Source organism: Rattus norvegicus, chromosome 16, assembly GCF_021556685.1.
Source record: "Rattus norvegicus strain SHRSP/BbbUtx chromosome 16, alternate assembly SHRSP_T2T, whole genome shotgun sequence".
Classification (NCBI taxonomy): Eukaryota; Metazoa; Chordata; class Mammalia; order Rodentia; family Muridae; genus Rattus; species Rattus norvegicus.
This window is the reverse complement of record NC_141549.1, coordinates 8,046,823-8,068,579: the sequence shown is the minus strand read 5'-3', so window position 1 is coordinate 8,068,579 and position 21,757 is coordinate 8,046,823. Positions and strand designations below refer to the sequence as shown.

General features: G+C 48.2%; 1 protein-coding gene and 1 long non-coding RNA gene across 19 annotated transcripts in view; one reads left to right on the top strand and one right to left on the bottom strand.

Annotated features, from left to right (window-relative positions):
• Window positions 1-412: 412 nt before the first annotated feature.
• LOC102547142 (uncharacterized) overlaps window positions 413-21,757 on the bottom strand; it is a 33,896-nt gene continuing 12,551 nt past the window's right edge. The window contains exons 4-9 of one of the 17 annotated variants that reach the window (XR_015640211.1): window positions 19,167-19,261; window positions 17,792-17,982; window positions 16,573-16,866; window positions 15,440-15,631; window positions 13,086-13,231; window positions 417-494 (exon numbers count right to left, since the gene is read on the bottom strand). This is a non-coding gene — a long non-coding RNA (uncharacterized LOC102547142). Of the gene's footprint in view, window positions 495-13,085; window positions 13,232-15,439; window positions 15,632-16,572; window positions 16,867-17,791; window positions 17,983-18,561; window positions 18,728-19,166; window positions 19,262-21,757 lie in introns of those variants that run through there. The other 16 variants (XR_015640208.1, XR_015640206.1, XR_015640209.1 and 13 more) reach the window with 16 other exon arrangements.
• Window positions 11,277-21,757, top strand: part of C16h10orf71 (similar to human chromosome 10 open reading frame 71) — a 50,054-nt gene continuing 39,573 nt past the window's right edge. For both annotated transcript variants that reach the window (XM_087588900.1, XM_087588898.1), the window contains exon 1: window positions 11,277-11,389. The gene's annotated coding sequence lies outside the window, so the exon portion shown is untranslated. The remainder of the gene's footprint in view (window positions 11,390-21,757) is intronic.

Here is a 21,757-nt window from a genome sequence, read left to right as displayed (position 1 = left end):
TTCAAGTTGCAAATGTGTATTAACCATATGTGTTATATAGTTTTTTGTCACCTTGATACAAAGCAGGATCATCTGGGGCAAGGGAGCCTCTCTTGAGAAAATTTCTCTATCAGATTGGACTGTAGGCAAGTAGGTGGAACATTGTCTTGATTGATGGTTGATGTGGGAGGGCACAATCTACTGTGGGTGGGCGGTTCTGGGTTGTATGCCAAAGCGGGCTGAGCAAGCCATGAGAAGCAAAACGGTAAGTAGTGCTTTTCCATGGCTTCTACTTCAGTTCCTGCCTCCAGGTTCCTACCTTGAGTTCCTTCCCTGATTTCCCTTCACTATGAGCTGTGACCAGGACACAAAGCCAACCTTTTTCTCTCAAAGTTTTTGATCACAGTCTTTAGAAAGTAAACGAAGACACTGTCACGGCAGCTTTCCACTACAATTTATTGTTTTCAGGCCTCCAATAAGAATATGAGGTTCATACTTCATGCTGGGATCATATTCTGTTGTAAAATGGGTAGGAGGGAGGATGGGGGGAGTAGGAGACAGAGAGGGGGGGAGGGAGGGAGGGGAGGGGAGGAGAGAGAGAGAGAGAGAGAGAGAGAGAGAGAGAGAGAGAGAGAATTAAGTCTGAGGTAAGACATACTTGAAGGACTAGAAATACCCCCAACTGGCTTCCATATCTTTTGAGTTCCCACTCAGACACCCGCCACAGTGACAAGCTAGAGACCAAGCGTTTAACACCCAGGGAAGTATTCCATCCTCAAACTGAGCATGGGCTCAACTGAGGGAGGCTCCAGAGCCTCAGCTTCTGAATCCTAGAGTGCTCTTCTGGTAGAAATGAAGCCATTTCTTCTAGGACATGGGGTTTGATTTGAATGGCTGAGATGATTGTCTCAGGACAAGAGGATTCCTGTCTCCTTTGTGAGCTGCCTGGAACCCTTTTCTTCCACCATTCAAACAGACTTCTATCTTAGTTGGGTTTTACTGCCATGAACAGACACCATGACCAAGCCAACTTTTATAAAGGAGAATATTTAATTGGGGCTGAATTACAGGTTCAGAGGTTCAGTTCATCATCATCAAGGAGGGAGCATAGCAGCATCCAGGCAGGCATGATGAAGGCAGAGCTAAGGGTTCTATGTCTTCATCTGAAGGCTGCTAGTGGAAGACTGATTTCCAGGCAGCTAGGGTGAGGGTCTTAAGCCCACGCCTGCAGTAACACATCTACTTCAACAAGGCCACACCTCCTAAGAGGACCAATCCCAAGGCCAAGCATATATAAAACATCACAGCTTCTTAGAGCACAGAAACTTAAGCAATCCATCCAACCTTCCATAGGTCATGGCACACATATGACATACCACTAAAACAGAGGAGTTACCTATAGCTGTCCTCTGCTATCTCTCAGGAGAGATATATACATAGCAAACCACTGGAGCACATGTCTTTAATCCCAGCATGGGGAGACAGTGTGGATCTCTGTGAATTCAAGGCCAGCTTGATCTACACAGTGAGTTCTAGGCCAGCCAAGGCTACATAATGAGAACCCGAGAAAGAAAGAGGAGGAGGAGAGGGAGGAACAGGAGAGGGAGAAGAAGAGGAAGAAGAGGAAGAAGAGGAAGAAGAGGAAGAAGAGGAAGAAGAGGAAGAAGAGGAAGAAGAAGAAGAAGAAGAAGAAGAAGAAGAAGAAGAAGAAGAAGAAGAAGAAGAAGAAAAGGAAGAGGAAGAGGAAGAGGAAGAGGAAGAAGAAAACAAGAACAAGAAGTATTTGTCTAGTTTTATCTTTCCTTTGATGTCAAAGGCCTCAGGGCAAATGTTCTGAGACCCTAGATTGAGGTGTCTGAAGACTCAAAAGTCTGGAGTGAACAGCAGGCCATCCTTTACCTGGGATGTTCCCACACTCAGGGCCAAGCATGATCAATCTGATGGAAGGTCTAGTATTCCTTCTTGACACTAGTGACGAGCTTTGCATCTACCATAGCAACTGCATAGAAAGGATTTGAAAGAAACCAGCCTGCTGGTTTCTGTGGGTATGAATGGACTGGATGTGGTTTGGGGCAGAGACTGCATGGATGTCATCCAGATGTGCTTCCTCATACCACAAAGAAAGAGAGGAGGGTGAGGGTGAAGGTGGGAATACCCTTCCACCTATAACTGAGCTATTTCTTTCACATTCCCAGCCTCAATGAATGTCCCTGTGTCAAATGAGAATATGACATCACCATTAGCAAGCATCTATCACCATTAACAAATATATTTTAAACCAATACTAAAGAGTCAACTGCCAGCACCATGACAGTGCTTCCCTCCAGCCTGGCCCCGATACTACACAGCACTACTCGCCCAAGGACCTCTAGGTTGGGTTTGCCCCAGACAGTAGAACACAGACAACAGCTATAGCTGGTAATGCCTCTGCTAGGTCAACACATAGAACTTAAAGAGCCCTGAGGTGCCAGTCACAGACTTGTACAGCTCATCCCCCAAGGCCAGTATATCTAGTGGTCCCCACAGTCTTGACTCCATTTCCTAGGTGTTTGTACTAAGATAGTTCTCTTTGTCATGGCCCTGAGTTGTTTGCCCTCCAAGCCTATGAGATCTATAAAAAGAAAGACTACAGGTAGCTGCCTTATCCAGAGCATGAACAGAGATGTGAGGGTCTCTCAGGCAGCCTTGGAAGGTCTCAGGGTGTCAGCCTCTCCACAGCCTTTCACGTCATATCTGAGGCCAGAACAAGTACTTCCAAATCCTTAGGCTGTAGTTTAGGGGCCATTCCAGTTGCTTAAGACATATTTAGTCACTGTCAGATCAACTCTACAACCACAAAAGCATTGCCGATTTCCCATATTCATCTATCACGCATGCCAGAGCAGCTAGTATTCTGCTAGCCAGGGGTGCAGCAGAGTGTGTAGTAGGGCCCTGACCTGCTTGGCTCTTTCAATCCCGACCAGAATTAAAGCAATGACTTCTCTCAAAGACAAATGAACAAAGAGTCCAAGCACTGTTAGGGTCAAAGAAGACTACAATGACCAAAATATCAAGAGATACTATGGTGTGCTACCGAGAGTCCCCTTTGAGGGAGAACCTGATAACCAGGTATTCAAGATGCTATTGGTGAGTGGCCCTTTTGAAGGCATCTCCCATCCACTGATTGATGAAAGCCCAGGGATAAAGCACTGGCCACTCTCACCCAACCCAAGACATTCTGCAGTCCCCTCAACCACAACTCTCAGGAGTGTTGACTGAGTCTCCCCCAGTTAAGATCATAGTGGATTTCTCCCTCTGCCCACGCCTGCCCCTTGCCACATCCTGCCACAGGGTGGAAGTGTGGTTCCAAGGACCTTCCTTAATAAGTATTTTGTCTTCTAAATCCACGTCAGTGGTGGGAGCCAGGGAGAGATAATAAAACATTTTTAAGTTTTTCCATAGAGCTAGAGGATTCTTGAAGTATAATTTTAATTGATCAGAGATTGTATATGTGCATATAAATATGTTTTGATCAAATCTACTCCCCATTCCCTTTCCAATCCCTCCCCTAGGCCAACTACCACCATTCCATCCCAACTTTGTGTGTTTTCAAGACCACTGAGAAGTCAAATGAGACTAAACACACAGCAGCATGTTGGTGAAGAGAGCCCAGTCAAAGTGTTGGGTAACCACCACTGCAAGTGGTGTGGAATGAGTTGCATTACTTGGGAAAGAGCCTGCTGGCCCCCGTCCTTCCCCAACCACGAAGTCTATTCTCCGCAAGGGGTGCCCACCCCAGACAGAGGTCTTGGGCCCTTTTGGGAGAAATAGTAAGAGAATTTCAATCCTCCAAGGATCCCCAGGCTCCTGTGTACCAGTGTCTGTTGCTGGCGCAAATGTGGGGTGCTTCATGATCCCCAGGCCCATCTGACAACGTTCCAAGTTGCACTGAGCTCTCACAGACTTTGCAGAAGAACCCTTCACTCCAAACCACTAATGAACTTCTTTCAGCCCCAGCTTTAATTAGTTTTCATTGCAATATTAATGATCCCAACAAACCATTTCAACTTTGCTGGTGCACAGCTGGAATTCCTTCATCTGGCATTTGGTCTCTTTATAAGAGACTCCCAGGCGCCTCCTCCTCTCCGCTTGCCCCAGCGAGGGGGAATAAGCTCACACTCTTACTTTGCATATCCCTCGGCCAGCCCAGGGACAGTAGCTTTAATAATTCTGAAGCTGGGAGCATTAAACACATCACAAACTGCCATACAAGTAACATATAATATAACTCCAGGATTTTAATTACAGTGACTAATATATGTACCAACTCTGAAGTCTCAACGGTACCATTAGGCCACATGCACGGACATTATTGGGAGGCTTAAAATGTGCACGAGGTGTGCCATTAGTTGATCCAAGACCTTCCAGGTCTAGAGTTCTCATCTGGGACCCGAGATTCATTTCTTGGGCAGTTTGAACCACCAAGCCAAAGGCAGTGTTTCTTTCATTAGTGGTGATGAAAAATGATTAAACTTGGTCTCCGGCTCAGGTCAGCTGTGTTGAACATGTCTGGGCTGTGTGGCAGAGCAGTGAGGTGTTCTAGGTGGGTTTCTCTGGCTCCTTATTCTTCTCTGGGGGAGAAAAACAGCAACAAACCGAAATGGAACTGTGGCCCCCTGAACCTTGCCAGCAGAAGTGACCTGGACTTCTATGGGAATTCACGAGTGTCCAGTGTGGCATCCTCCCAGACATAGGGCAGAGCTGGATTAATCCCTGAATCAGTCCATTTGCTCTTGCTGAAACACAGTGCCCGAGGCTGTTTTTTTGTTTTTTTGTTTTTTTTTTTGTAAAGCAAAGGAGTTTATTCAGCTCACATTTTAGAAACTGAAAGTCCAAGATAGAGTGTCTCCATGTCTGGACTATGGTGAGAGCCCTGGTATTATAGCATGACAGGAAAGAGAAAGAGAAGCTACAGTATCCAGAAGGGGAAAAAAAATGCAGGCGACCTCACTAGGAACAACAAACTCTAATGAGAGCTGACCTTTGAAACTAGAACCTATCTTTCCAAGGCTGGAGCCCTACGGCCTAGTGACCTCCCACCAGACCCACCTCTTAAGGTCCTCCACCACTTCTCAACACTCAACATGGAGACCAAGGGTCCAGCACAGGTACCATATTAAAACCACAACGACCCCCACTGGGCTTTCCAGTGAAAGGCCAGCAGTCTCAGCTCAAAGTCTAAAGAACTTAGAGAACTCAGGTTTGGCATGGCCGACATCAGCATACAGCAGCCATGCTGTGGGGTCATCAGTAAGAAGCTCACAATGATGGTATGAGTCCAGAGGTGTAATCAATGTAGGTAGGTCCCAGACAGTGCCCAAAAGGGGATCAGAGCAAGGAAGGCAAATTGGCCACACATAGGAGGGCATGGAGAGAGGGACGGTCACAGAAGCTCACTCTGGAGCAGACATCTCCAGAGTCCATGCCAGAAACAAAAGAGCTTCTCCCACTCTCCTAGTAGTAGAAAAGGTTATTGCCCACAGCTTTGGATGTCTCCCATCAAGATCATTGACATGATGACCATTGACATGGCCTCCATTGTAAGAAGCTTCCATGACTCATCTGGGTAGGGGCTACAACAAAGACAAGTCTCCAACCCAGCGTCTCTACATCCTCATCCTCAGAGGAGCAGAAGCCAGGTTATTCCTCACACATGACCCTTTCCTGTGACCTCTAGAGACCCACTAGTAGGGGCATCCTGGCTCCAAAAAACCATCATAAGAACTGTTTATCCAACTTCCCAGGTCTTGGAAATAACCCTATAGCTCCTGGTAAGCTCCCAGTAACAGACCATAAAAAGGAACCTATGTACAAAGTGTTATAAAATATTTGTTAATAAAATGCCATGTAATGTACAAGACCTACTTTATTAAATTGTTATTTGATGATAAAATTATTAAACTATTATTCGTCCATTTTATGTGTGTGGGTGTTTTGCTAATGTATGTATGTGGTGCATACCTGGTACCTGCAGAGGCCAGAAGACTCTGGGACTAGAGATACAAATAACTGTGAGTCTCCACGTGGATGCTAGGAATTGAACGTAGGTCATCTGGAGGAGCGGTCATTGCTCTTAACCACTGACAGCCAAGGAAAGAGAAACACATTTGACATCTTGGAAAAACAAGCCAAAGTTGATTAGAGACTTACATAATGAACCTAAGCCATAAACATCCTTAGAAAGGGACTAAATCAATCCAGTCTAAGCCCAGGCAGACAATATTTGACTTGATTCCCAAAGAACAATCCATAAATGGGGGGGGGGGGAGATACCATAAGCAATTATCAGAAGTAGAAGCTGCCCATGCAGAGCCTTAAAAGAACAAATGGGTCTAGGGAAAGCATCTGTATGTGTAAGAAAGAACTTAAAACTAATTAAAGAGATTTCTACACATAGCGGGGAAGGAAATAACTCAGTCAAAGATGGACAGACGTGAACACGGTTGCTTTGCCAAGAAGAGTGTACCCATACCCATACAACTGCAAAGAAGGTCATGAGAAGATTATATGATTTCAGAACCACAGGGGATATGTGAAGGAAGACACAGCCCACCGTCTATAAGACCAAGGCAATGCGGTCTGTAGAAAGTAATGGAGAGAATCGGGTCCCTCACAGGCTGCCACAGGTCATGGGAAGTGGGGTGGTTGCTTTGAAACTTCAAAAACAGACCTCCGTGGATACTTGTATAGAAGCACCTTTATACAGAACCCTGTACAAGGAAGCCTGGTGCAAGGCTTAGGGAGGGTGTGGTAATGTGGAAACTGAACAGTCCCAAAGGGGAGTGACAGCAGAGGGGAGCTGCAGAGCTCTGTCAAGGAGGGTTCAAGCTTGACACCTGCCACGTCCATTTCTTGGACTCCTCTAGCCCCGTACCCCAAAACACCTTTTTAAGAGGCGCTGACAAAGTGTGTGTGTGTGTGTGTGTGTGTGTGTGTGTGTGTGTGTGTGTGTGTGTGTGTTTCTATTGCTCATGTCCCTACTGCCTCAGTCTGAGGCAGTTACGTTCCACTTGCTTCAGGGGCTGTGAGTCCTCCTGTTGGCCCCCTCCTAGGTGCGTCTCACTTCCCATCTGAGACATTTTTCTGGTTCAAGGGCAGCTGGACACACCTGTGGGACCCTAGTGACACCCATACCTCAAAGTCTCAAATACATGGGTGTTTATATCTAGGGTCACCCTTGACCTATGGAAAGATGGGTTTCAAGTGATGAAAGAGCTTCATCTAAGCAACCCCCAGGTGGCTTTTATGCCGGTTCAAGAAGCTATTAGGAAATTTGTGCCAGATAGGAGTGTAGTCCTACATATTAGCTACAGAAAACCCCCAACTGCAACCTTGAACTGAGTTTCACAATCTCTCAGCCCATCTTAAACACTACCTCCTTGGAATTTGTCCCAAATGCACTACCTGTCTCAGGCCTTTGTCTTAGGCTCTGACGAAGGTACCCAAGATGAGATAACTCAAAATACTTAATAAGTGCTAAGAAGGTTGTCCTGTTCCCTGTTGCCTTGTAGAATTGGTCTCCTTGGAGAAGCTGGTACCAAAGTGAGGAAGGAGATAATGATGGAGCAGGTATGGTGGGGAGTTGGGGTCTGGGCTCTGAGCCTGGCCAAGGTGAATATGAAATTCAAGTGAGAGATCAGAGGCACCAAGTCTTGATGGTAAGTGATCTTCCAGCATCCAAGTCAAGGTCAAACCCTCATGTGCATGGCAGGTTAAATAATGGAATCAAGGAACTTACTCAAACACTGCTCTGGAAGGTAGGGTATGGCTGGGTTTCTATCAAAGGTCTCTGAACAAGCTGGCCCACCCTGGATCTCCACTTGTCTTAAATGACTGGCACTAGACGGGCTGGCACCTGGCATCCAGGGGCTCTGTAGCTCATATGAGAAGTGAGATGTTGAGAAGGCAGGTGACATTTTTGCTTTGAGAGTAAGACAAGCCTCTTCCATGATAGCTGGTTTTGTAAGTGAGGATTTGAGCTAGCCCAAAAGCTTTAAGCTCCTGGTAGTCACTCCAAAGCCAGAGGGATCCCTCACAAGAACAGGGGATTTAGTAAGGCCATGGCCTTCCTGATCCAGTAGGTCGGAAATTCATATTAGTTTCTTTCATCAGAAAAAAAATTTCATTAGAAACTCCTAGAAACATCATATATACTGTTGAGCAAGGTAAAACATCCTGTGAGAAAACACAAGTGCTAGCAAACTTAAAAAACAAACAACAAAACAAAACAAAACAAAAAACCACTAGCCCAGGGGCATGAAACAGAACAGGAACCTTCAATCACATTTTATGAGCAACACAGAGAGTCTGAATAAAGACCAATGATCACTAGTCCATCCAGCCTTCCATCTACCTATTCACCTGTCTAGTCCTCCATCTGCCCATTCCCAGGTCTGATCAACACGTGCCTCCATCCATCTACCCACCTATCCATCTGTTCACTTACACATCCCTTCATTCACCAGTCTCTTGCAGAGTTCCACATCTACCCATCCATCCCTCCCTCCATCTATCCACGCAACATTCACCCATCCATCCATCCACCCACCCATCTCTCCATGCATCCATCCACCCACCCACCCAACATCTACCCATCCATCCATCCACCCATCCATCCACCCATCCATCCATCTACCCATCCACCCACCCAACATCCATCCACCCATCCACCTACTCATCTACCCCTCCACCCATCCATCCATCCTTCCATCTACCCATTCTTTCTATGATTCATCTACACATTCCTTTATTCAGTAGTCATTTTCAGTGCTTCCCATGCATCCAGTCCATCCACCATCCATTTACCCATCTGTCCATCCCTCCTTCCGTTCCTTCATTCATCAGGCCTCTGCAGAGTTTCAGGGACCCACATAGATATCCATGACCGACCCATCCTCATCCTCACATAACTCATGGCCTCTGAGGGAATGAGCTGTCATACTCAGGATCTCTACATAGTAAAGTGCTCCTCTTGCCCTCTCCACGCACCCCACGTTTGCCTCATGGAACAGTATTGCAACTGTTTACTCTGGAACCTACAAACTCCATGACAAGTTAACACACATTGCACCATCTCGGAACTCTCTGCATGGATTAGTGAATGGCCACCTGAATAAGTAAGAAGTACAGAGAGCACAGGGAAAAGAAAACCCAGAGAGGTAAGTCAATTTACCCATGGTCACACAGGAAGCTCAACCTAAATACTTAGGCACTCGATCATGACCTTTGTTGTCCAATAGGAGAGCAGGCTGGAGCTCTGTTTAGTGGGGAGAAAAGATCTCAGAACCTAGAGTAGGATCAGCCCATCTAGGCCTCAGCAATGTGATTCTGGGAAGCCAGACATCTTACAAATGAGTACAAGGTACATCAGGAAGAGCCCGTATCCACAATCTGGCATCAGAGCAGAGGAAAACAGGGGACAGAGGGGGGATGGGAAGGGAAGAAGATGGAGGGTCAGGGTCAGAGGAGAGAGGGCCTGAAGCCTGTGGTCTGGGTGCATGGCTTGAAAGCATGTCAGGGAGACCCAGGCTACCGGGGCAGGGCTAAATCGGAGGGCCCAACGGTAGTGTAAAATAACATTCAGGCTGAGGAGGTGACAGACTCAGGGCTTCCAGCTGCTACAGGACCTGGATACAGCCACAGGTGGGGAAAAGCCAACACATATATGACTTAAAGGGGGTGGGAGAGATGAGGAAGTGAGGAGGTGCCAGCCAATATGATGAGAGAAGGATGCTGTCCCCCTCCTGAAGCCAGAGCAGCCATTGTGTGCCTCCTGTGTGCAGATACAGCCCACTCCACTGCTCTAGGAGATCCAGCCTGGAACCCCAAACACTACTGTTGGGTAGGTCTGTGCCTCCTCATTTAACTGGAAGGAAACTGAGCCTTCCCACAGGCAACAGTGAGGGGCAGAGATTGCAAGCTCCAGGCACCATAACACGACACCCAGGTCACCTGCACTAGGCAAAGAACAGGGCACAGTGACAGCTGATCAGCTCTGTAAGCATTGAGGTGGCAGAGTGCCAAGCTACAAATCATACCACATCATCAAGAGAGCCAGAGTAACCAGCAGGCGTCTCCACGTGGCCCGCTGACTCCAGCTGTCTTAGCTCAACCGGATCTATTGACCATTCACTAATCCAGCCGATAGCTGGACAGCTGACCCAGGAGCTCCACCACTGTCCAGCCTAAGATGACACCCAGCCTTCTCCCTAGCCCTGGGATTAGATGGTGTTAGTCACCATTAAAGAGCTGTCTTCAGAATCTGCACTACCTAGGCAACCCCGGGGCACCCTAGACACCATGGCAGAGGAGACACAGGACAGAGGCACCCTGCACTCTCACTCTGGATGGATCTATGTCCTGTGCTGGTTTTCTCAACCTTCCTGGTTTGACTCACCTGTCAGTGGCCATGGTAGTAAATTTCATTTTTGACCCACTACAGTGAATTGAATGGTGACCCCCTCCCCTCTAAAACCATGAGCCTAGGGCCCAGACTCAGGGACTGTGACCTTATTTGGGAAAAGAATCTGTGCAGGTATGATTGCGTGACTGAGCCAGCACTCACCCCAGTGGCATGCGTGCTTTCATAAGCAGGAGTGTGGGGGCATTTGAGGGAGACAGAAAAAAAGAGGCACCTTCACAAGGAACCCAAGGTCAAGGGGACAGTGGGACCACCAACGCGGGGAGCAGTAAGGAAATGTCCTTGCATGGAGTCATATGACCTTGCTCGATTTCTAGCTGCTACCCCCCATAATGTAAGGAAATATAGCCTTTGAGCTGGCTGTGTGTGGTCATTTATGGCAGCACTGGGTGGTTGTCACACGTGGCTGGCAGCATCTGACCGAGTGAGCTGCTATTTTGCAGGAGGACCTAGAGGAGCTGGCTAGACTCTGCTCTGTCTGTTCTTGGCGGGGAAGGGAATCCTGAGGTTACATCTGCCAGGGTGTGGAGCCCAGGGCAGGGGCAGATGAGAAATGGGCCTATTTATAAACAAATGGAGCTGGAGGGCGGGCACAGGGTCAAGAGAGGGCTTCACCAAGGTCAGAGGCCTGGTCCCAGGAGACAGGGGACTATGCAGTGAAGAGTCAACACCGAGAGGAAGGCAGGGGCGGAGTCAGAGTACCCTGTGCCTCCCAAAGTGCTGGGCCATGGTCCCTTTCTGAACAAGAATGTTCATCCAGCTTCCAAGTCATATCTGGTGTTGGGCAAAAGGCAGGCTCCGCTGGGCTGGGCATGAGCAGATTCTCTCCTGCTATCTCATTGCTTCTCCGGGAAAGGAAGCAAGAGTGCCCTGGAGGGTGCCCCTCTGTGCCCAGTCTGTGGGCCCTTGTGCCTGCCCTGCTTCTGCCATTTTAAGAGGACCACCATCACAGTAAGTGAACCATTATGTCCTCAGGGTGGAGGGATTTGATGAGAGGAGTGATGTTCAGTCTGGGGTCACTGCACAAAGGACTGGGTGCCGGGTGGCTTTGCCTAGCACTGGGTAGATGTGGGTGGGGAGATGCTCTGCTCTGAGGCTCCAGGGTTCCTGAGAGCCAGCTGCAGCTTTTTCCACAGCACCAGCAGCCTCTGGGCAGCTAAGAGTCTGGATTGGCTTCCAACCAGAACCTTCTATCCTGGAAGCACTTCTCCCTGTAGCAGCCCAGGCAGAAAGTATTGTGGTGCAGACTTAGCTGCACAGATCCAGGTATGATAGGGTTAATCAATGAATCTCCAATTCTAATTCGATCCACTGGGCTGTGTTTCCCACAGTAAGTCACTTAATCTCTCTGAGTTTAGTTTCCTTGTCTGCACAGTGGGGCTAACAGGCCTGCTTCACTGAGCTTGTGGGGGCATTAGAGGGAACTGCAAGTGTAAGCAAGGTCCAATATCATTAGAGGATATCTTTGGACACTGTACTATCTGTTTAGTCTTCCTTGCTGAGAAAGTGTGCTAGGATTGTCAAGATCCACCCCCCCTGAGCCCTCAGCAATGCCTGAGGTAACTCAGTAGGTGGAAAAAGTTGGTAGAGGGATTCAGACCCCCCCTCATGACTCTGGACCCACCATAAGCTGATCATAGTCAAAAGACCTGAATTCTGGACATGAAACAAAATCATACCTTCATCTGCTGGTGGCCACAATATCCCCTGTAGAAGCTCCTGCTGAAGTAGGCACCAAGTGTGTGTGTGGCAGGGTCATCTATTAGAAAGGACGGTCACAGGGAGATACAGAGTGCTGCTTCTAGCCTCTTACATAGTCATGGATAAGACTGAGAGCTGTCATGTCATCACAACACCCATTCAATACTGAGCCAGCAACAGTTCCCATCCCAGAGGACACACAAACGAGCACAGGCACATGTACAGACTCATATACTCAAGACATCCCCTCTCACCCATTAATATAGATGCACATATACTCACATACATCTGCATAGGGGCTCGTATACACTAACACACAGGGACACACCTCCAAAGGGACTCATACACATTAACACACAAGGCACACCTCCACGGCAATTAGAGATGAAAACAGACGGAAGAGCCTCTGTAGTCCAGATGTGCAAGCCTGAGGGTTCTTCACCACTGGACTGACTGTAGTCTCTCTCTCTCTCTCAACCCCACCAGACTGCCAACCTATGGGAGGGGTTCAGTGTGATCATCTACAGTCAGTGTGTGGGACTGAGTAGGATAACCTTTGCACATTGGGAGAGGCTGAGTGGGATAGCCTGTGCACATTGGGAGAGGTTGAATGGGATAGCCTGTGCACATTAGGAGAGACTGAGAAAGGAAGCCTGTGGGGATGGTTCCATCTTCAACTGTTGTACCCAGCACCTGAGTGTAAGATGTAGTGAAGAGTCTGATGCTCAAGTTAACCTCGAAATGTTGCCTGAGTGCTACTCATCCTGGGATAAGACATCCCACGGAGGCTCACAGAATTTTACCACTAAGGAGGCCTTGGAATAGACATGGCACTGGGCAGAAAGGAAGACTACCCAGTCTACCCAGTCTGAGCCCTGCCCATACATCCCACTCTTTGGACCAAGAATAAGAGGACTCCACAGAAAGGCAAACTCTTGGGACTTACTCCAATCCAGCCTTATCACCAATTCCGACAAATTGAAACTCCATGTCTACAAGCCTTTCTTCCTCACAGTCGATGTTATTCAAGGTGACTGCCCCCGTCAGGCAACATGCTGTCATCAGGCATTGAAAAAAAGGGGTCCTGCAGTGCTGCCACCAAGGAGACAAAAGCTGGAGTCAGATCTCACTGTCACCCACCTGGCCTCTGTACTCCTGACCCTGACGCCAGCATTACAGGATTGGAACCTGGACTTTGATGCAAACACCCACAGCCATGAACCACAGTGAGCTGGGAATAACTGGGAATTGCCAGGGAAACCCTCAGCTCTGCAGTCAGAACTACGGTTACAGCAGCCAACCAGACCTTCCCACATCCACCTCCAGGAAAGGCAGCAGCTCTCGTGAGCTCTTCAGACCTGTCAGAAGCTCTGGTCACAGTGTGGGGGACCATGTACTGTAGGAATCAGGAGGGTAGCACTCCATGGACCATGGTGGGAAAGGAGGCAGGTAACCCTCCTTAGGAGCTCAGGAACCATCTCTAGCAAAGGGAAGCCTGAAGCAAGCAGGGCAAGACTTAGGAAGGTGGTGGTCTGGGTATAAGTAAGACATCCCCGAGGGTGGATGATGGGCCGGGGCAGCAGAATCAGAGGGGCTGGAAGTACCAACACCCCATTAGAATTGGATCTGCTGGTGGAGAGGGAGGACTCAGGACCAGCCTCCAATGGTGACCAGGCTTGAAAGAAAAGGCAGGAAGGAGCCAGTGCCCTCCAATGGTGCAGCGAAGCCAGTCATGAACCGATGATGCACATTAGAACATATTTTTGGACAAAGTAGACACCTAGAGGCCAGCTGTGTTGAGCTTCACCACCTATGTCCTTCTGAACTTGATCAAAAGGCTTACTTTTCTGGTTAATGTGGGCCAAATTATGGCTAAAATATATACCCTAATCCTTCACCAGGATTCTGAGTGGACATGTATGTGGGAAAGGAATGTTCAGTTGTCTTTGCTTGAGTACACTTGAAACGAATAACGTAATTGTCAGGGATGTGGGTTTGTGGTAAACATTAAATTCACCTTATGAAAGACACACAAAGGAGGGAAACACCAGGAAGAAGCTGCACGCAGATAGACATCCAAGTGGTAGGAATCTGGATGCTCCCTGCCTCAGGGCCTTCATGGGGAGCGCAGTCCTGCTTACAACTTGGTTTTCAGACTTCCAACCTCCAGCCCTGTGTGGGTATAAACCACTGTTGCCTTCAGCCCCCTGGCTTTGGTGATTGTTACAGCAGCCACCAGAGACTCATACATCATCAACAGTGGAGAACCAAACATTTATCACCTTCCTTGTCTTTTTCTGTCTCCAAGTTCTTCTCGATGAGTCTATTACTTTTATTATGGGGACAGAGGAGGGATGGGGAAAAGAGCTGTCCTTAAAAAACATCTTCCTGTGTCTGTCACAAGTGTAGAAGCCATCTGAGACCTCCATCTTCCAGTACCCCCCATGGGGAGATCTGGCTGCTCTCCCGTGTCATTGGTGAAATCAGAGGGCTTTGTGAGGCAGCATGTCTGAGAACAGGCCTGGACATGCAGCACAGCCTATCCGCCCTGGAGCCCAGAGGAGGAGGCCATGTCCTCCAACCAGCAGACAGGCTTCCCTGCAGATGCTGCCACCACCCTCCTCTCCTGACCACGCCCAGCGTCTGGCTGTGTCCTTCCAGTCAGATGGTGGGTAAATGTCTCAAGTGCCCTCCAGGCAGAGATAAATATCAAAGAGCAGGATCCTGGAATCTGGCTTCCTATTTTTAAATGGAATGGAGGATAAATCATCTCTGCTGACTGTTTTCACCTGGCTGCAGGAAATGATGCATCACCATTTTTTAAAAGAAAATTAAGCCTTTAATTCCATGACATGTGTAATAAAATGGCACTTCAGCTCTCTGCACTGAATATATGGCCCATTGTGTCCTAATTTACTATTCTGACACTACCTAAAATGTTCTGAAGTTATTAATGTGGCAATATATTCAAGCACAAAACCCAGCCTTCATACGCTATTGAAGCACTTAATTAACGCAATGGATGGCTGTGAGGGAGCAGAACAGGGTAACAGCAAGAGGTGCCGGGTACCTTCTCGCCCTGCCATTGATGCTGAGGTCGGCTGGAGCCCAAGATTCTCATTCTGAAAGGCAGTGGTGACAGCACCTAATAGACCTGGCTGTCCTCAGGCCCAAGGCACCGTTGTTTCTCTGTCTCCACTAAGACTGCCCTCATGCCGTCTCCTTATTCTAATGCGGAACACAATCTCTTCTGCTTATTTATAACCCTGACCGATGTGGCCAGAGCCAATGTCAACTCACCTCGCAACCCCCTGCCCCTTAGCAATGGGAGCATCCACTGCATGGGCACCTCTGGACATATCCACGGGATAACTTGGAACGACTGCCGTTCTCTCTTGCCAACCACCTGAATGAGCTCGCAGATGCCGCTGGGATCTTCAAGGTCAGACGCTCCAACTCAGCCCCAAAGCAAAGCGAAAATCCCATCTCGTCCTGTTCAAGGGTCAGGTGATTTGAATGGTTGATTTCCCTTTTGGGAGACTCACAGAGATTTGAAACTTCACACACGTTATGTTCTTTAGCGAAAGGCGTGAGCATGGTTCCTGCTAGTGACCAAAGTCAGTGGCCCGAGAAAAGGCTACTGCTGCCAAGACTGAGTTTCTGAAGGAGACATGGTGCCACGTTATTCGCCAAATGACTTAAGCAAATTCTGTAACTAGCAATAGCACCTCCCTCGTAGGGATGCTGTGGTCATTCAAAGTCTCCCATAGTCTTAGACCCACAGCTGACATATAGACACAGTAGCTACGTGTTAGCTGTGGGCTAGCCCCACGCCTTACACAGTGGCTTGCAGAATTACCCAGCACTTGAATAACCTCCCATGCTCCACGACGTTAAGTGAGTGTCCAGCAATACATAAGGCTCGTGTGTACCTGCACCTCTTTGTCCCTCACATTCAAGCCTTCGGCAAGCACACTCTCGCTGAGGACAGTTCCACTCCCAGTGCCCTTCAGTCCCTTCCTCTTTCTCACCCAGCTTCCTAATAGCCTCTAGAGCTCTGATTCTGTGACTAGAGTTTGTGTGTGTGTGTGTGTGTGTGTGTGTGTGTGTGTGTGTGTGTGTGTTAATGCACAGTAGGTTTATAGACCCTTGCTTGAATCTACCATCTGCTTCCTGGGAAACTGCCTTGGCCCTCAAGACTCCAGGAGATCTAGTCCTATCTGCTCGACTCCCCTCTCAAACCAATGTCAGACCCCGAGTTTAAGTTCCGTGAAATCAAGGACTCAGACTGCCTCCTTGGCTGCCTGTGGTAGCTAGAAAGCAAGCACTCTTTAGAAATAATGAATGGTCAGATCCCTGCAGTCTATACGTGCGCCCTCTGCACTACTCAACAGCAGGAAAACGTGCTAACAAAACGTGTCTGTTTAACTAACCTTATTGCAATCCCTGCACCATGCCAGTGAGCGAGTAGGAATCAGGAGGGGAAGTACTTGGTTCAAGCTCAGGCTTCATCTCTAAGAACCAGAACGGCCCTGGAAAGACCACTGAGCTCAGCCACACAGGCTCCAGACTGCTGGGGATTTAGCTCAGTGGTAGAGCGCTTGCCTAGGAAGCGCAAGGCCCTGGGTTCGGTCCCCAGCTCCGGAAAAAAAAGAAAAAAAAAAAAAAGAATGCTCAGATCAATAACCAGAAAGCATAACTTGACTGTCACATGAGGAAGAAGACACCTGGAATGCAGACAGGAAGAGGAGACACTTTGGTGCCATCGAATCGAGTGCAGCTTTGAGCCCTGTCACTGCTGTTTACAAGCTCTGTGTCCTTGAGCCACCACTTTTTAGTCTTAAGCTTCTAGCACCTAGACACCCTAGAGCATATGGCCTTAATTCAACTAGATACCTGCACGGGCGGCTGATGGGGAGATCCTTAAGCAGGTCCTTGTGGTGGTGACTGAGTGTGTGTGAATTCTGGCTAGAGGAGGCTCTTCTCTTCACCGACAGCAGCATGTCCTGGCTCCCATTCCCTCACCATGGTGGGAAGCATAAAACACCAGTATTCTTCCCTGCCCAAGGGGTCAGTGGATTCCCATAGTCCTTTGCTGGTGTGTGGGAGTAAAGAGGTGAATAGACAACAACCTCGGCCCTCCTGGCAAGTCTTGCGGCTCTCACTCAGCCAGGCTGATGCCTGAGACGAGTTGAGGCACAAAAGCCAATTGCTCGGTTCTTCAAGGCAGCCACAACACTGTAGCTCCAAGCCAGTGTTCCAGTCCCTCATCCCGATGTTCCTCTCTCCCTAGTCTCACCTGCCTTTGTGGGGTCTGAAGAGAGATGACTCTTAAACACAAATCCTCACCTCGTGGCTGGACTTGGCTGTTAAGCCAAAGGCTGCCGTAACACTGAGACCAAAACCTGGGGACAGTGCTGCTGACAGCCCCGATGACAGCCCAGCTGGGAGGACAGCTATATTTAGCACATGCTTGACCTAAGATGCTATCTACCAGGAGCAGAAGCACAACGAAGGGGCAGAGGGGAGTAGGGGAGAGGCCCTCCTACACTCACAGGGCCCCAGCCATGGAACCTCAATTAGCTACTCCGGCAAGTGTCAGCTTTCCAAACACAATTTTGTTTGCAACATTAGAGAGGCCTTATGACTCACCAGGAGGCCTGATTGAAGAGTATAGTGACCTTGTTAGGAGTGGAAGCTAAAAGCAGCTGGCTCTGTTTGCAGGATGGGGAAATCTCACAAGAAGGTTGATCAATGGGCTGGCTCTGGTTCAGCAAATCAGTTTCCTCTGGCACCTGGGAGATCGTAGTAGGGGTCCCAGGTGAGCTGGCCTTGACTGTGTTCTTTGGGAGAAAATTAAGATCTGCCAATCCTTTCGGGTGCGTGGTTCTGGATCCATCCCCATCCCACAGACAAAGAGACAGAAGGTATTTTACAGAAATTTCACCAAAGGCCTCAGCAGTACTTGGACTGCAAACATATTAATATCTCCCACCTCTGGGGGTGACCCTGGAAAAGCAGGGTTGAGGTAGGGGCCTTGTTTCCCAGAAGCAATCTTGCCTCTGCCCTTTAAAGTGCCTGAAATTGACCCGAGACTGTCCCTGTCAGCACCCTGCAGAAGGCTGCTGAAAGCTCGGTTGGCGCCTGATTAAACAAGAGGCTTCCAGCCTGCATCTCAGGCGCTCATCCCAAGACAAGGAGTTATGGGTTGCTCACCTTGGACACTCACATGAATGTGGGTACCCTAGACTAGGCCATCAAAGGACACTTAGAGCTGCCCTGAGACAAACAGTGTTGCCACTGGGGCTCTGGGCCTTACTGCATTACTTAGCTTTTCTCTGTGACTACATACCCAAGAAAAGCATCTTAAGGGAGGACCTTTTTTCTGGCCAAAAATTTCAGACAATTAAGTTCATGGTCACCTGGACAAGACAGTTGACATTCACGTGGCCCATGGGCCCATGGGTAAAGACTTTATCAGGCTGTGAAGATGGCTTAGTTGATAAAGTGCTTGCTGTCAAGTTTGAGGACCTAAGATCAATTCCCCAGCATGCACATGAGAGCCATATGGAGGTGCATCTGTGTGCCCTGTGCAGGGAGACAGAAACGGATGGATCTCTAGAGCTCACTGGGCAACTAAGCTAGATGGCCGGTGAGCTCCAGGTTCAGTAAAAACAGATATAGAATGACTGAGGAAGATAGGTGCTGACCTCTGGCCCCCACACACACACAAATGCACCCAAGTGAACACACACATACAAATGTGCTCATGTGTACACACACATACATATGCACCCACATGCACACACACATACATATGCACCCATGTGCATGCACACATGCATATTCACCCACGTGCACACACACAAAGGATTTTTATTTATCTTTTTCTAAGGTCATATTTTAGGGTAGTTTTATGCTTGTAGGAAAACTGAGCAGAAGGTTTATACCTACCTTGCATACACCTATCCCACACATGAACTAGTTTTATGCTTGTAGGAAAACTGAGCAGAAGGTTTATACCTACCTTGCATACACCTACCCCACACATGAACTATCTTCCTTCTTCTATGTCCCAGAGTGATAGGTTCCTCACCTTCTTTTGCTTCCCCCTACAACTGTCTATAATGAGAAAAGTACACTTCATCAAAGATGAATGAATAAACAGAAAGAGAGAGAGGGAGAGAGAGAGGGAGAGAGAGAGAGAGAGAGAGAGAGAGAGAGAGAGAGAGAGAGAGAGAGAGAGAGAGAGAGGTGGGAGAAAGGACAGGCAAAAATGGGTCCTTGGCCTGGAGTAAGAAGCCAGGCAGGCTCTTGACCCTTCGGAGGGTGCTTTCCAGTTTCTCCAGCTGTAGTAACATTCACCCATTAAAGTGTTTAAGTTAATTCACCTGTCCATCTACCACCATGGAGAAGAGATCACTTCAAGGCTTTCTCAATTCCAATCCTAGCTCGCCCTGTAGGCGGAATACTTCCTGTCTACCTGCTTTGGTAGCTAAGTCCATACCAAGAAGGGCTGTCCCACCCAGCTTGGCTGTTGGGGAAATGCCAGGATTAGAGCCTCCCTTATGCATGTCAGACAACCTAGGAAGGAGTAGAAATGATGGGGTGTGGTGGTCAGTCTAGAAGTCCAATCTACAGCTCTCCTATGACCTGAATACATAAGACCCCCCACCCCAATGCCAAATGCTTCCAAAACATAAGGCATCTTCAAGCATTCACTTTGTACATCATAAAATCCACACAACTAATTCACAATGAGATTCTTAGTGGACTAGTCGCTCCACAAAACCAAAATTCCTTCCCTTTTTGGTGTGATAATACAATGTCTATATCACACAAGCCTGTTATCTCTCTCTCTCTCTCTCTCTCTCTCTCTCTCTCTCTCTCTCTCTCACACACACACACACACACACACACACACACTCACACATACTCACACACACACACTCACACACACAATCATACACTTTCATCCCTCATGTATTCAAATGCATACATGCACATTCTCTCTCTCTCTCACACACACACACACAAACACACACACACACACACACTCACACATACTCACACACACAATCATACACTTTCATCTCTCATGTATTCAAATGCATACATGCACATTCTCTCTCTCTCTCTCTCTCTCACACACACACACACACACACACACACACACACAGTACACATCCCCCCACCCCCACCCCAGCACTATAGATGCACATGGGCAGTATTCAGGAATGAGATCACTCTTCAGAGCTTAAAAAGGGAGCCCTAAAGCCTGGGTCTGAACTGATAGGAGACAGCATTAGGGAAAAGGGCGACCAGCTCTGAGATGGGGTTTAAAATAGATCATAGAGGTTCAGGTATGGTGGCACATGCAATCACAACACTTGGTCTGTGGGGCAGGAGGATCAAGAGCTCAACATCATTTTTGCAATGTAGGAAGCTTAAGACGAGCCACTCTCTTCTTCAAAACAAAACAAAAACAAACCACACACTGTTGTTTTAGGCAGCTTGAATGATGGTGGTATATTCACTTGAGGCAAAAAGACTCCATTTCCTGTTGCCAAAACCACCTGCCTACATTCAAAGGCAATATCCGACAAACAAACAAACAATCGAAACACCGTGTTTCAGGTAGTACACCACTCTCTAAGGCAGGCTGCTTCCTCCTGAACCACGGCATACTGGTAGAGAAAATAAGCACTTCCCACGGACTAAGTCTGTTGACATCATGATACCGACTGTACACATAAGCCAAGACCAAGGGTGGAAAAAGGGCTTCACCATACCCACAGGAAGAGTCTAAGCTAGAAGCTAGACACAGGCTTTGCTCTTCTCTGCCTGCCTCCCGGTGGGTGCTGGTCAGTGTCACCGTCATAGTGGTTAGAATGGGTATGGAAGAGGTACCTAACAGTTCCCAAAGTCACCCCTGTGTCTCTCGGAGGCCAGTCTCTTGCTGTATTCAAAAGGTCTCCTCCCTACTCTGGACTGACCCAGCATTTCCGCAGCAATAGCCATTAAAATTGTTCCCTGGGGTGTGCCCTGGCCTCGGTGGCTTTATTTTGCTCCAAATAAAACTATGGTCACTGGCAGTCCATTTCCCAGTGGACATCGCTCTCACTGCTGCCCTTGGTGCTGGTGACATCAGATCTATATCTGACCTGTTTCCTTATGCAACCCTTCTTCCTCTGTACTGTCTTTGCAAACTCGGAACCCCGGCGTGTGGAGGGGGTGTCGTTAGGTGGAGGTCGTCCTGTGTTGTGCGTGGTTATTCCACTGCTCTCCTTCCCAGTTCTTGCAGCCAAGTCAGAACCAGGGTCAAGACTCTGAGGAACATCCTCACCCAAAGCCTTTGTCTGCAGTGTTGTATTCAGTGGAAAGGAGGTCCTGGGAGGAGTCTTTCTGGACTTCCAGTCCTGTCTCCACTTTCTCCCTAGCTTTGACATGTCACAGAGGGAAGGACCTCAGTTTCCCCTTCTATGTTTCATGAGCATGGATGAGGTATGAAAATGTTATGTTCAGCCCAGCAGTTACAAGACAAGCAGTTCCCTGCGGGGCTAATTGACACAGGGGCTCTCCGACACACTGAGTCCAAGAACTCACATTTCCAGCCAT